Here is a 13,807-nt window from a genome sequence, read left to right as displayed (position 1 = left end):
AGCTAGAGCCTGGCACATGCACACACACACACACACACACACACACACACACACACACACACACACACACAGCTAAGACTTATAATTCTTCCCACAAATCCCAAAGTGGCTGGAAATGTGTGAGCTCAAAATATCTCTCCAAAGTTAAGACTCTTTACAGAAGCTTACTCGCTGTTCTTGGCATTGTAGTGTTGAAGGAGAGTGAGACTGCTTAATAGGTGAGAACAGCCTATTTCTGCTGCATGTGCACACATGCATTGGTTCACTCTGGCCCTCAGTATAGGTTCTGTTGACTCAGCAGATTGCTACCGTTCTGTTAGATGGCCTAAGAGAATGTAAGAATATATTTTTGGTTTACCTTGAAAATGTCAAAGAGAATTCATCAATCAATGTCACATCAATCAATGTCACAGGCTCTTAGAGACTCAACTTTATTCACTGTTTTTCTTCTGGCAGCCAGTTTGTCTGAGTAGATGCCCTTTTTCCTATCTAGCCCAAACTTCTTGTTCTTTACATAGAAAAAAAATCACTTTGATTTGAAGCAATTATAAAGAAAATAATTGAGCCCTGTTCATAAGCCAGGACACCAATGTGGGGGTTAGCATTCACTGTGTTCTTAGGATAAGAAAGTACTTTTCAAAATTAATCAATGATGGGCAATTAAGAAACTGCTGAAAGAACAATCCATGGGACACACCAGACAAGGCAGAAACAATGGATTCCTGCAGGGTAGGAAAGCTCACATCACATTGTTTGAGAACAACAAAGCAATAAGTGATTTATTACAATAAACAATATTTGTATGCTATGTGTTAAAAATGTGAAGTGAATTGACCTGACAGTTTCTGTCAGGCAAACCAAAATATATCGTGGTGCATTTTCCTCTTAGGTCATCCAACAGAATCGGTTTTCACAGTTTCCAGACAGTTTGATAATTATGGAAAATGTATACAGGTTGAAAGCTCACTTGAAATCAACTGTGGAATTATTTCTCTTTGATTGCTTTTATAGTGGCCATGTTGTTTGAATAATCTCAGGTTTCACAATGCCACCGAAGCTCATTTGAAAATCCTCCTGCCTCAAGCTCTCCAGTCACAATCAACTCTTTTCACTTGTCTCTTGTGTCTAAGCATAGTGTGTCATTAATGGCAAGACCACTATTAGGCATATTAATCTTTAGAGTTTTTCAATGCAATGAAGCAATCATTATGCACTGCCTACAACAGACATGGACTTTAGAGGCAGATGGAGCGATGACTTCCTGGCTGCTGCTACATTTGAAAGCTCTCTACCCTGTGAACATCATTTATTAGGGTTTTTCCAGACTGCCCATTGTTTCTTTATGCCTTAATGATAAATGAGACGAGTGACTGGACACACCGACTGGTCTGTTTCTTTTCCAATGAACAAAAGGTTTATCAGTAATAATGACAGAAGTTTCTGAACTGGTTTCCTGGACCAAGAAGCTCTGTGCAGCTATAAGTTCCCAGTAAACAAGTTGCTGGACTAGGGCTGGGAGGCAGGCTGTATCACCCAGGGATACACCACTCCCTTAGCTAGGTAAGTGGCTGTTGAGGGATTTCAGAACTCTATGATTATTCCCTTCAAGTGTTTTTCTGGGAATGTTTCTTTTGTTACTGTCTCCTATTACCAACTGTAACTGTTCGAGCAATGCCTTCCCCTATGAAGTATTTCTATTAGTGCTATGGCACTGAATTCTTATGGAAACATCATCAAGTTCCTCAATTGTAGAAGAATGTGCAGTGCTGAAAGTTAATAGTTTGTCTGAGATCACATGGTGATAGATTTGGTACCTTAACTCAGATTTTTCAGTTAGTGACAAGGACAAGAAATCCCTTCCTGGCTATGTCAGCTTCTGTTTCAGTTACTTTACTATTGATGTGACAAAATACCATTAAAAGAAAATACCTAATTGGTCTAAGTGTTCTAGGTTAGAGGCCACGATTGCAGAGCAAAGGCATGGCCGCAAGCTCTGCTGAAAACTCGCATTTCAAATGCAAGCAAAAGGCAGCTTGCACTGGGATGTCATGAGGCTTTTGAGGCCTCAAAGCTCACCCCTGTAGCTTGTCTCCTCCAACAAGACCATACTTCCTAGTCCTCCCCAAGCAGTTCCACTAACAGCAGACTAACTATTCAAACTTATAGGGGCTGTTCTCATTTAAACCACTGCACCTAATTGGGAAATTGAAATGCTATGACCTTATGATCGTATGTCCATGATTTCCTAGAGATGTTGTTACTGAAGTACACTACTACACTACTGTTACTGAAGTATACTACACTACATCTTTAAACTGGTCCAACATACTGTTTTTAAAATTAAGTTTTTCTGAGACACAATCCCATCTATTCCATTCGATCTAAATCTGTCCTCTTTACACACACACACACACACATACACAGATTATATATATAAAGAGAGAGAGGAGGGGTCAGGTGGAAGTTCTGAGTAAATACAACAGAAAATCTATGGGCTACAAACCTGAAATATTTGATTTTATATACACTATTCGTCATCTGTTCTAAAGCAAAGGCAGCAATTACGAAGTTAAACACCACTTCTCTGGATTGATGGTTTAGTTTGAAGCAGGGTTGCATTTGAAAAATCTCTCAGAGCTTTTGCATTTTTGTGTTGGGAAAACTTCACTCTCCAGGCGAGTCTTCAAATGGTCTGTCTCTCATCTCCATGGTGTCGCTACTTTCCACTTACAGATTTACTTATTGCTTATATTGACACTTTTTTCAGAATGGCCTTGCCATACTAAGTTCCCACATATCCTGCTATTGTTTCACATAAATGCTTGGTTTTCTGTTACTATCAGCCTCTCCTTCTGGCTACACTGGTGTGTAGCCAGGCATCACACCAGTGCCCTATGAAATCACTCCATGGCATCTTCCATGACTAAAGTTTGATAAAACTAGACAGGTGCACTGCTGCCTCCTTCTCCCTTGGAAGAGTAAGGTGGCATCTTTTGCAAGAAATACAATGGTTTCTGTGTGCCTCTAGCTCCTTTTCTCAAAGCTGTAATTACTGACGGTATTTTTAGTCATGTAAACTCTAATTTGCCTTCCCTCTTTACTACAGCCTGTGAATCGTGAACTTTTGGAAATCACAAAGGCAGTGGTGGAAAAGATTTCATATGTGTCTTATATTCCAGGAAGGGGTTCAAGCATGTGTTACACTATCAGAAGAAGAAACCAGGACCTCGGCAACTCAAAGACTTGTGATAAGGAGAATTCCCCAGTTTCTAGGACTTAGGCTTAAAGAAATTCTTCACCGGGAGGGTTATGTACTCTAAGTCATTGCTAGTTCTGAAAAACAGACACATCTACATATATCGAAAGATTGAGTGTTAAAACATTATCACGCTTGTAGCAGAAGAAAAATAATATAAAAATCTCCTCATCTCTGAGATCCATTTTTTGTGATGCTGCAATACAATGTCTGTTTACCTCCACAGTGGACTTCTTGCTACTTTGAGAGGCATTGAATTATTACCTAGGAGCTATGATCATGATTGTGATGCTCATAGCTTCAACTTCTGGGTATTCAAAAAAAAATGTCTTGGCTTTAGAATACAATGATCTCATTTTTCCCTGATAACACTGATTATCTCATGCTGAATATAAACTTGATTGGCAAGAATACATAGTCATTAATAGAAAAAGGAAGGGTACAGGAGGGAGGGAAGTAGAGAGAGGGTATACGGAGAAAGGAGGAGGGTAGGCTTATACAATGATATCAGATTGTGTTGAGGGCATTACCTTAAATAATTCATACTAACTTTATTATGGATGGTAATATAGAACAGAAACCATAGATCTGAATCTCACTGGTTTATATCCATTGCAGGCGTTTTGCACCTACAGATACTTTATTCATGCATATTATAAAATTTTTTCTTTATGCATTTATGGTGGTACACAGTTTGAATCCCAGCACTCGGGAGGCAGAGGCAGGCGGATTTCTGAGTTTGAGGCCAGCCTGGTCTACAAAGTGAGTTCCAGGACAGCCAGGGCTATACAAAGAAACCCTGTCTCGAAACCCACCCACTCCCCCAAAAAAGTACAACTCACTTGAGAAGAATTATGCTTGTCTAACAGGTACAGGGGTTCATTAAAGACATGTTGAGGATAAACTTGCAGCACTTCATACGTGTCTACCTACCGAGTGATTTTTATAAAATGAACATAAGCCTCCCTTGGTGTTACTGTTGCTGCTTTCCACTTTGTGTTTCTGACCTAACTCTGTGTCTGTGACCTTAATGTAGGGGAGCTGTCTCTTTCCTACATGTCTCTCTCCTCATTAACTATGGGTCATTAAGGCAGAGCTTGTTGATTATTTATTTATTTATTTATTTTTGCATCTGAAAACTTTAAATGAGAATAAGAGTATCTGGTGATGTGACATTTACTGAACTCACTCATAGAGGAGCTGAAGCATGTAAACATTCTCTCCGCTTCTAACTTAATACTTACATACTCACACATACACATTCAGGCATCACCTCTAAGACTGACCCTTCCCAGTATACAAGGTCTCATTTGTGATCCCAAAGCTCTTCAGTCCTGACTCCATCCTCCATTAGAATATAGAATATGAATTGCAAGCTTTGTTCTAAGGCAGTAATTTCCATGGGGTATTCCAGAAAGACAGAAATCTCCCTCACATTTCAAGGAGGAAAAGGTTCCTTACTATTCAGTCAGTGAGCTGTTAAGTGCTGGGTCAGACATTTGGGAGAATTTTCACTTCTTTAAGATACTTAATTTTGACTAGATGCTCTTAAATTTCTTTTTTATGACTAGAAACTTACAGTTCTCTGATTACCTGTTCTAGTCATTGTAAAAGCACATTGAGTTACCCCAACATTTGATAGCATAAACCCTTTAACTCTGTTTCCAAATCCTGTGAATAATGTGTTCAGAAACAGGACAAAATGAGTGCTTATTCCTGCTCAGAGATGCAGCTGGAAAACTCCAAGACTGACTTTAGCAGGCATCAACTTAACTACTGGGAAGTCTGATGGAGAAGTCATCTGAATGTTTGCTCGGTCATGTGTCTGATTTCTGAAACGTCCAACAACTGAGCCTCCTCTGTCTCTATGTTGCCAAATGGCCACTGGGACACCGGATCTTGAAGTAATCTAGACTTGTTACATGGTATGGCGTTTCCAAGGAATGTGGCCCAAGACCCAAATAGAGGCTATGCTACATTAGGCCTACCATCATAAGTTATGCCTTCTGTAAACACAACCCATTTAGATAAAGAATAAAAGAACACCAACCCTTCATCCTGATAGGCATCCCTAATATACTTCAAAAGGTGCATGTGAGATGGTATGCATTGCTGTCTGGCCCTAGGAGAAATGCAATGAAACCTTCAAAAACAGCTTCTCAATATGCTTAGGTTAGTGTGTACATAATAAATATACTATGGTTCTCACCTTCATGAATGTCTAGTATGAAGAACAATTGATGATGCTTTATAAAAATATGATGAATAACAGTTATAGTAGATAGAAGTTCAGCTATCTGTAAGATGGAGACATAAGCAAGCCATAATGTGGTTCCACAATCTGAGAGCTGACATTGTAGATTCCTGTCTGAGAACCATGGAAGACCATCATTCAACAGAGAGAAATGTCCTTTCCCTCTGCCTTTTTGTTCTTCTTGAATCCTCAGTGGAATGAGTCATGTTCACCCACATTGTGGAGTCCCAAAAGCTTTACTGTATCCACTAATTTAAGAGCTAATACCTTGCAGAAGCACCTTCAGACAGTACTAGCTAGTAGGACATGCAATGACTGAGTCACATTTATCTGTACTATTAACCATCACACTGCTGCTGGGGGGGGGGGGTGAGGCACATGATACATGGAAGTTTTTTTGTCTGCTAAGCTTATGAAACCCTCCCTAGGTTTAGGGAATCAGTCAGGGTTAATTTTCACCATAGTTAAAAATACAGGTAGGTAGGTATTCTCTCTCCATTTTGCCTACGTACTTGGCCTGACCTTAGCCAATCACATCCTCCTGTTCATAACAAAAACACTAAAGGGAGGGGCAGTACAGAACCTAACATATATAGACAACACATCAGTCTGTGGCTACAGTGTAAGTGGCATTTACCAGTGTGACAACAATGGAATCTAAACAGAACTCATTGGCCTGAAACTTGGCTCCTGAGGCTCCTATCTGTGCTTCAAGCTCTCAACAGCCATTTATCTCCTGTTCTAGATGTGTTACCCAATAGCCATGCAATGCATTCCTTTGCTGTGCAAAGAAAGAATTTACCTGGGCTGTTTACAAAACAGAACATTCATAGTGGTAATAATTTGCTATATAATAAACCTCTAAAAATAAAATCAATAAATATCATGAGGGTATTTTGTGCCAAATATAATACCTGCTAGAGACACTGCCTCTTTTCACTAGAGGGAGCAAATGCTGAGTTTGGATATAGAGCACTTCCGGGGACCCATATACAATACAAAATAGCATCCTCAAAACTGACAGTCACCATTTTAAAACTCACTGTTTCAGGAGATAGGATGAGGGACATGAGAGTTCCAAATTTTTATAAATGGAAATAATGAAAAAAAATCTGAAACCTCTCATTGTCAAAAAGAAAAACATACAAACCTGGAAAAGAAACTTTAAAAATGTGGCAAGAACATGAGAGATGGTTTAAAAATGAAGAAATAAAAAGAGAAAGAAAGGAAAGAAGGAAGGGAGGGAGGGAGGGAGGGAGGGAGGGAGGGAGGGAGGGAGGGAGGGAGGGAAGAAGGAAGGAAGGAAGGAAGGAAGGAAGGAAGGAAGGAAGGAAGGAAGGAAGGAAGGAAGGAAGGAAGGATGGTGGAAAACCAATAATTAAAAACTTTTAAAAGACATCTTTAGATGGTCCATCCTTTCGTCTCAGCTCCAAACTTTGTCTCTGTAACTCCTTCCATGGGTGTTTTTTTCCCAATTCTAAGAAAGGGCAAAGTGTCCACACTTTGTTCTTTGTTCTTCTTGAGTTTCATGTGTTTTGCAAATTGTATCTTATATCTTGGGTATTCTAAGTTTCTTAGCCCAGAAACTTATTAGCCCATATCCACTTATCAGTGAGTACATATCATGTGAGTTCTTTTGTGATTGGGTTACCTCACTCAGAATGATGCCCTCCAGGTCCATCCATTTGCCTAGGAATTTCATAAATTCATTCTTTTTAATAGCTGAGTAGTACTCCATTGTGTAAATGTACCACATTTTCTGTATCCATTCCTCTGTTGAGGGGGCATCTGGGTTCTTTCCAGCTTCTGGCTATTATAAATAAGGGTGCTATAAACATAGTGGAGCATGTGTCCTTCTTACCGGTTGGGACATCTTCTGGATATATGCCCAGGAGAGGTATTGCTGGATCTTCTGGTAGTACTATGTCCAATTTTCTGAGGAACAACCAGACTGACTTCCAGAGTGGTTGTACAAGCTTGCAATCCCACCAACAATGGAGGAGTGTTCCTCTTTCTCCACATTCTCACCAGCATCTGCTGTCACCTGAATTTTTTATCTTACCCGGGGATCCATCCCATAATCAGCCTCCAAACACTGGCACCACTGCACACACTAGCAAGATTTTGCTGAAAGGACCCTGATATAGCTGTCTCTTGTGAGGCTATGCCGGGGCCTAGCAAACACAGAAGTGGATGCTCACATTCAGCTATTGGATGGATCACAGGGCCCCCAATGGAGGAGCTAGAGAAAGTACCCAAGAAGCTATAGGGGTCTGCAACCCTATAGGTGGAACGACAATATGAACTAACCAGTACTCCCGGAGCTCATGTCTCTAGCTGCATATGTATCAGAAGATGGCCTAGTCGGCCATCACTGGAAAGAGAGGCCCATTGGTCGTACAAACATTATATGCCTCAGTACAGGGGAATGCCAGGGCCAAGAAGTGGGAGTGGGTGGGTAGGGGAGTTGGGGGTGGGGAGGGTATGAGGGAGTTTTGGGATAGCATTGGAAATGTAAATGAAGAAAATACCTAATTAAAATAAAATAAAATAAAAAAATTTTTAAAAAGATAATAAAAAAAAGAAAACTTAGGAAAAAATAAATAAAAGACATCTTTACCTCATGTAATAGAAGAAAAAGGAGCTGAAGTTCATGATGGTTCATGATGGTTCACCAAGTTATAGTAAACATTGATGAACTACAATGGCAAACTGGTATATATGGTTTGAATGTATTAACAAACAAGCTGGATTAAAAGTGGAGGCAGGAGACCTTTCCAGCATCCTCTGAATTGTGCTGCTGTATGATTTCTGCAAACATTTGTAGGGGCTGCAAAGGTTCATTAGTGTCTTAGTCATGTTCTGTTGTTGTGAAGAGACACCATGACCATGGCAACTCTTATAGAAGAATGCATGTAATTAGGTGGGAAGCATGGCAGCATGCAGGCAGACATGATCCTGGAGAGTAGCTGAGAGTTCTACATCCAGATCCATAGGCAGCAGGAAGAGAGAGCCACTGGGCCTGGTGTGGCCTTCTGAAACTGCAAAGCCCATCTCCTGGTGCCATACTTCAATAAAGCCATACTTACTAAGCCTTTAAAATAGCACCATTTTCTAAATGTCCAAATATATGAGCCCATAGGGACCATTCTTATTCAAACAACCACTGATATGGATTGCAAGAAATGCTATTCTTATGCATGGTCGCTGTGGTTTAAATTGTTCCTACCTGTTAAATAGGAAATGCAAATGGCTGTTACACTGAAGTTTCCAATGTACTTACCTAAACCAGAAATCCTACTTTGGTAGTTAAACCCATGAAGATGGAAAGTCAGAATCTGTATGTAGCAATCTTCATAGAGCAATAGAAATAAACAGACCAACAAATCAGGAATCAAAATGTTTCTCATTAATCACAGAAATGGAGAACTGATGTGATCTCAGCCTACAACACAGGAAGCAGTTAGAAGAAGGGAGGAGGAGGAAGAGGAGGAGGAGGAGGAAAGAAGAAGAAGAAGAAGAAGAAGAAGAAGAAGAAGAAGAAGAAGAAGAAGAAGAAGAAGAAGAGGAGGAGGAGGAGGAGGAGGAGGAGGAGGAGGAGGAGGAGGAGGAGGAGGAGGAGGAGGAGGAGGAAGAAGAAGAAGAAGAAGAAGAAGAAGAAGAAGAAGAAGAAGAAGAAGAAGAAGAAGAAGTAGAAGTAGAAGTAATAATAATAATAATAATAATAATAATAATAATAATGCTGGCTGTTGTGGAAGTTAAAGTTCTAATAAGCCTGTGGTATAAAAGACAAACACTCCAGATATTTTATTTACAAGCCAAATGCCTAAATTACACAGATCCAGGGCTATACTAACTTATTCCCCAGCTATAAAGCCCCTTGTTACTGTTTCTCCTGGCTACGTGGTTCTGGTCCATTAGGGTTCCTCCCCCTCCCTGCAACCTGCTCTCAAATCTTCAGTCCCAACTTACTCCCTCCACAGTCCCATTACAAGCTCTAGACTTTTATATAAAGGCTGTGTGTGTGTGTGTGTGTGTGTGTGTGTGTGTGTGTGTAAGGAGTTAAATTGGGAGAGATTTCATATGGCATCACTTGCACATGTGAGCATCTGCTCGCTGGGGCAGCCACACCTTGATGAACCAGTTTTAACTGCAGGATACAAGCAGCACCAGACTGGCCCACCACAGCTGGCACTGCGTCACTTAGAGAATATCTAAGATGGGTTAATATAGCTAATGCTACATGATAGATGTTGTTTACATAAAGCATACAATGAACAGATCTCCCATACATGTGGGGAAAGTTCTCATTCTGTCTCCTCTCTTGGGTGTGACTTGTTAGCATCAAAGTCATGAATGAAGGAGGTAGCCAAAAGAAGGCAGAGCTATTGCTAGTCAGTGGTGAGGAAAACTAAACGCCACGATTTGATTCCATGGATGATGGAGTTTTCGTATTGTTTGGAAATAGGAAGAAATTCATTGAACAAAAAGAATAGGCAGAAAACTCTAGGCAATGCAGATAGAGCCAAAGGCAAGTGCATACAACCCTAATGTTACTTTAATGTCCGCATTAGGGAGAAATGCAAAAATATTTTTAGAAGAAAATAACTGTGAGTGTTTCATGGTTTTACAGTCAGAATCCAACCGATTTTCCTTAATTTGAAACCCACAAAAACATTAAAATTTGAATGAATAAAACATAAAATATCTGAACTGAGAAATGGGTTGAAATTGAAAATACAAAAAAAATTCCAAAGATAATTAAGAAAACACTGAATTTAAATCTTTCAAATGGCTATAATATTAATGTTTCTCAACTCTTCACCCACATAGCTTGTTGGGTAGCGTTTAGAAACATAGAATCCCAGCTGCTCCTGTGTGATTAACAGCTCAGTCTTCCAGTCTAGTGGCTGTGGGCGTGAATAATTTGTGAATTCATGTATAGTTCTAAATACACAGCAGAATCTATTTTCCAAGTGAACTCTGACACTGGCATACGACTCGGGGAAAACAAACATGTCCCTAAGGGCTTAAAAGTGATGGAGATAGATTGCTCACCATTCTGGACCTGAGGCCCTTGGTTAGATAATGTGTAACTGAATAGGGGCTTGTCTGTCTGATCCAAGGTCTGATGACTGTCTAGCTCAGACCTCAGGAGACCCTGTCAATTTCCAAGCCAAGGTGACTTTAACAAAGCATATGAAATAAAGTGCTGTCCTTTGAATTCCTTGCCTGGTTTGTAGAGTTTATTTTATGTTCTGTAAGCATAATTTCTGATTTTTTTTCAATGAATCGTGTTTTTACCTGAAAATATAAAACAAATTCACTTCTACTAGAACTGAGAGCACATGTTGATGTTTTTAGTAGTTACTGATAATCAAATGGGAATCAGCTAATTGAGCCCTCAGTACTTGAGCAAACAGAAGGTGAGAATGTTCCTGCCTTACAGTTTAGTCAGGGTTTCTATTGCTGTGATAAAATGCTATGCTCATAAACAACTTGGGGCCAAAAGGGTTTATATCAGCTTTAAACTCTCCGGTCACACTCCAGTGTATAAGGAAGTCAGGGCAGGAACTCAAGGCAGGGATCTGGGGGCACGCGGAGGCTATGAAGGGTAGCTAGCTTGCTCCTCCTGCTTTCTTTCTTTCTTTCTTTCTTTATTTATTTATTTATTTATTTATTTATTTATTTATTTTTGCCTAAAAGTAGCTTTATTATAATTGAATGAATGACTGCAGGAGAAGGGGAAAGACTAACCTAACTTGGCATGGAAGCTGCAGTACAGCAAGGGAGGTGACTCAGCAGGTGACTCAGCAGGTGAGGGTACTTGGTGCAAGGTCAAGAACCATCCACGACCCCACATGGTGCAAGAGCTGGGCGAGGTCTGACCTGACATCTATACAAAAGCTATGGCATGGCACACAACAATTAAAAGAAAAAGAAGGGCCAGGGAGACAGGCCCTGGAGAAACAGTAGCTCATTACCAAATAAATGCTGATAGAGACAAGAGTGAAATGAGAGAGAGAAGGAAAGCATTTGGTGAGCAGCTACCAATTTTTACAACATAAATACACGGACAACTTCAAGCGGTACTCTGTGTCATTCTCTCTGGTAATTTTTCTCAAGATATAGACTAACAGAAAAGAAAAACAGAGGATGAAATAAGAGGAGCCCAGCCAAAACCGGGACCTAGCTCTGGAGGCAGAGAGACTGCCCAGAGGGGGCAACTAGATGGCACAGTAAACAGGGCTAGTTTGGAGCAGAAGCTTGGCCCACATGAACAGCATGTGGGAGGACAACCCAGAGGCAAAAACACTGCTCTTGGTTGCTTTATAAACAAGTTCTGGGGTTCTTCCATCCAAACCACTCTATCTTTCTTCTGTGGTTGTTATTTTCCAATTTATTTAGGCTTGATCATCGGCAGTCAGACTGAAGGCCCACATTAATCCAAATGAGTTTAACACAAGGGCAGGGTATGATTCACAGTTTGAAAGGAGGCTCCTGTGTTGATGAGAGGAGCTGCTAAGCCTGACAGTGGCCCTAGTGCTGTAATGACACCATAGTCAAGGTCACTGTCAGAGTAAAAGTCCTCTGCCAACAGAGACATTCACAAGGGGAGATTCAGAGCAGAACAAGCCTGTGCACGGAAACAAGGAAGAGATTCCATAAATCTGAGCATTGCAACAGGAGACTGAATGGCTGATGGAGGCACAGCAGTGTCAGCCTCGAGTGCATGGTCAGGGCAGTGCAGACACGAGCTTGCCACCCACGGCATGAGCAGACACGGGACTTGGGTGTCCGGCTGTGACTGCTGACTTTCATCCAAGGAGTTCTTTGGTCTTGCTGCCAGATGCTGGTCCAACTCTGCCACCGTGTCGTCTGCAATTTGGCTGATCTGCTTCTCCATGAGTCTAATGGTGTCCTCCGAGGTTTTGTCCTTTGACTTCTTCAGTTTATTCATTGCATTAGTGCAAACCTTCCGTAAATTTTCTTTGGCCTTGTTGGTGTTCTGTTTGGCCAATTTTACCAGCATTTCTCTGTGTTCCCTGGTTAATTTAGGAATGGGTACCCGAATTAGTGTTCCTTCCACTTCTGGGTTCAGATTCATTCTACTTCCTCTTATAGCCTTGATAGCTGCAGCTGTGCACTCTGGGAAGATGGCCATATTCACCAGAATCACCTGTGGCGACTTCATGGAGATCTGGCCAATCTGACTTAGAGCAACCTTCCCATCAGCAGTTACCACAGTAATATGATCAAGGGATCCTGATGCAGTCCTTATGTTGAGAGTCCTATTGAAATTATCCTTAAGTGCTTCCATCACAGATTTCATGTCTTCATCCACCTCTTCCAAGCTGATTATATCCTCAACAAAGGCTCTATTAATGTTCACCCTGGCCTGGGGCTGTCCTTTCCCTTTAGCTTTGGCTTTCTTGATTGCAAAATGGCGAACTGGTACTGCTGGGTAGGCTGAGTACTGCCTATGGTCATGTTGTCTTCCACTCACTGTCTTCATGGAAACTTCTGAAACAGGTCTGGTCAAAGCAGCATGGTAACTGCGAAAAGCAGGGTGCAGCAGGCGAAGGCATCTTATTCCCAAGGCCATGACAGAAGAGAATCCTCAGAAGCAGCCACAGCTACAGCCGGGATTATAGAGAAACACATGCGGTCCTCCTGCTTTCTTATAGAACCCAGGACCACCCACAGGCAGCAGTGTCAACAATGAATAGACCCCTCTCACCCCAATCATTAATCAGTAAAACCACCACAGGCCTATCTGATGAGGACATTTTCTCAGTTAAGGTTTCCTCTTCCAAAATGATGCTATCTTGTATAAGTTGCCTTAGAAACTAGCCACCACACTTGGTATTTTGGGGGGGGGGGAGCAGGATCTCACTTTGTAACCCTACCTTCACCTATGTAGATCAGAATGGCCTCCAAATAGCTGAGCTTTGAGTACTGAGATGAAAGGTGTGTACCTCCATCCCAGGCCAGCCTAGTCCTTTCTAAAACCTTGATGAAACAGAAAAACAGAATGGCCTTCTAGGCTGCCTTGTAGTACCAGAAGAGGTAGTTGAGGAATCTCAGGAGAGCCTGTGGCTTATACATTCAATGTCATACCTATGGAACTGAGTGTCCATATTACATGAAGGCAGACAGGCATGCGAGTGTTTAGCACTATGGAGCAGGACACATGATAAGGAAATTGGAAGGCATTTAACCACAGAACTGGGCAACAGAAACACTTCCATACTCCCCTAAGCATTAGCCCTCTGTTTTATGCTTAAACGGATGCT

General features: G+C 41.1%; 1 protein-coding gene and 1 pseudogene across 5 annotated transcripts in view; one reads left to right on the top strand and one right to left on the bottom strand.

Moving 5' to 3' along the window:
• Nucleotides 1–13,807, top strand: part of Sphkap (SPHK1 interactor, AKAP domain containing) — a 152,970-nt gene that overhangs the window by 80,783 nt on the left and 58,380 nt on the right. The gene's annotated exons all lie outside the window — the stretch shown is intronic.
• On the bottom strand, nt 11,407–13,179 carry Gm6374 (predicted gene 6374; annotated as a pseudogene).

Source organism: Mus musculus, chromosome 1 (genome assembly GCF_000001635.26).
Source record: "Mus musculus strain C57BL/6J chromosome 1, GRCm38.p6 C57BL/6J".
Taxonomy (NCBI): domain Eukaryota; kingdom Metazoa; phylum Chordata; class Mammalia; order Rodentia; family Muridae; genus Mus; species Mus musculus.
The sequence above is the reverse complement of the archived record's forward strand: the minus strand, read 5'-3'. Positions and strand labels throughout refer to the sequence as shown.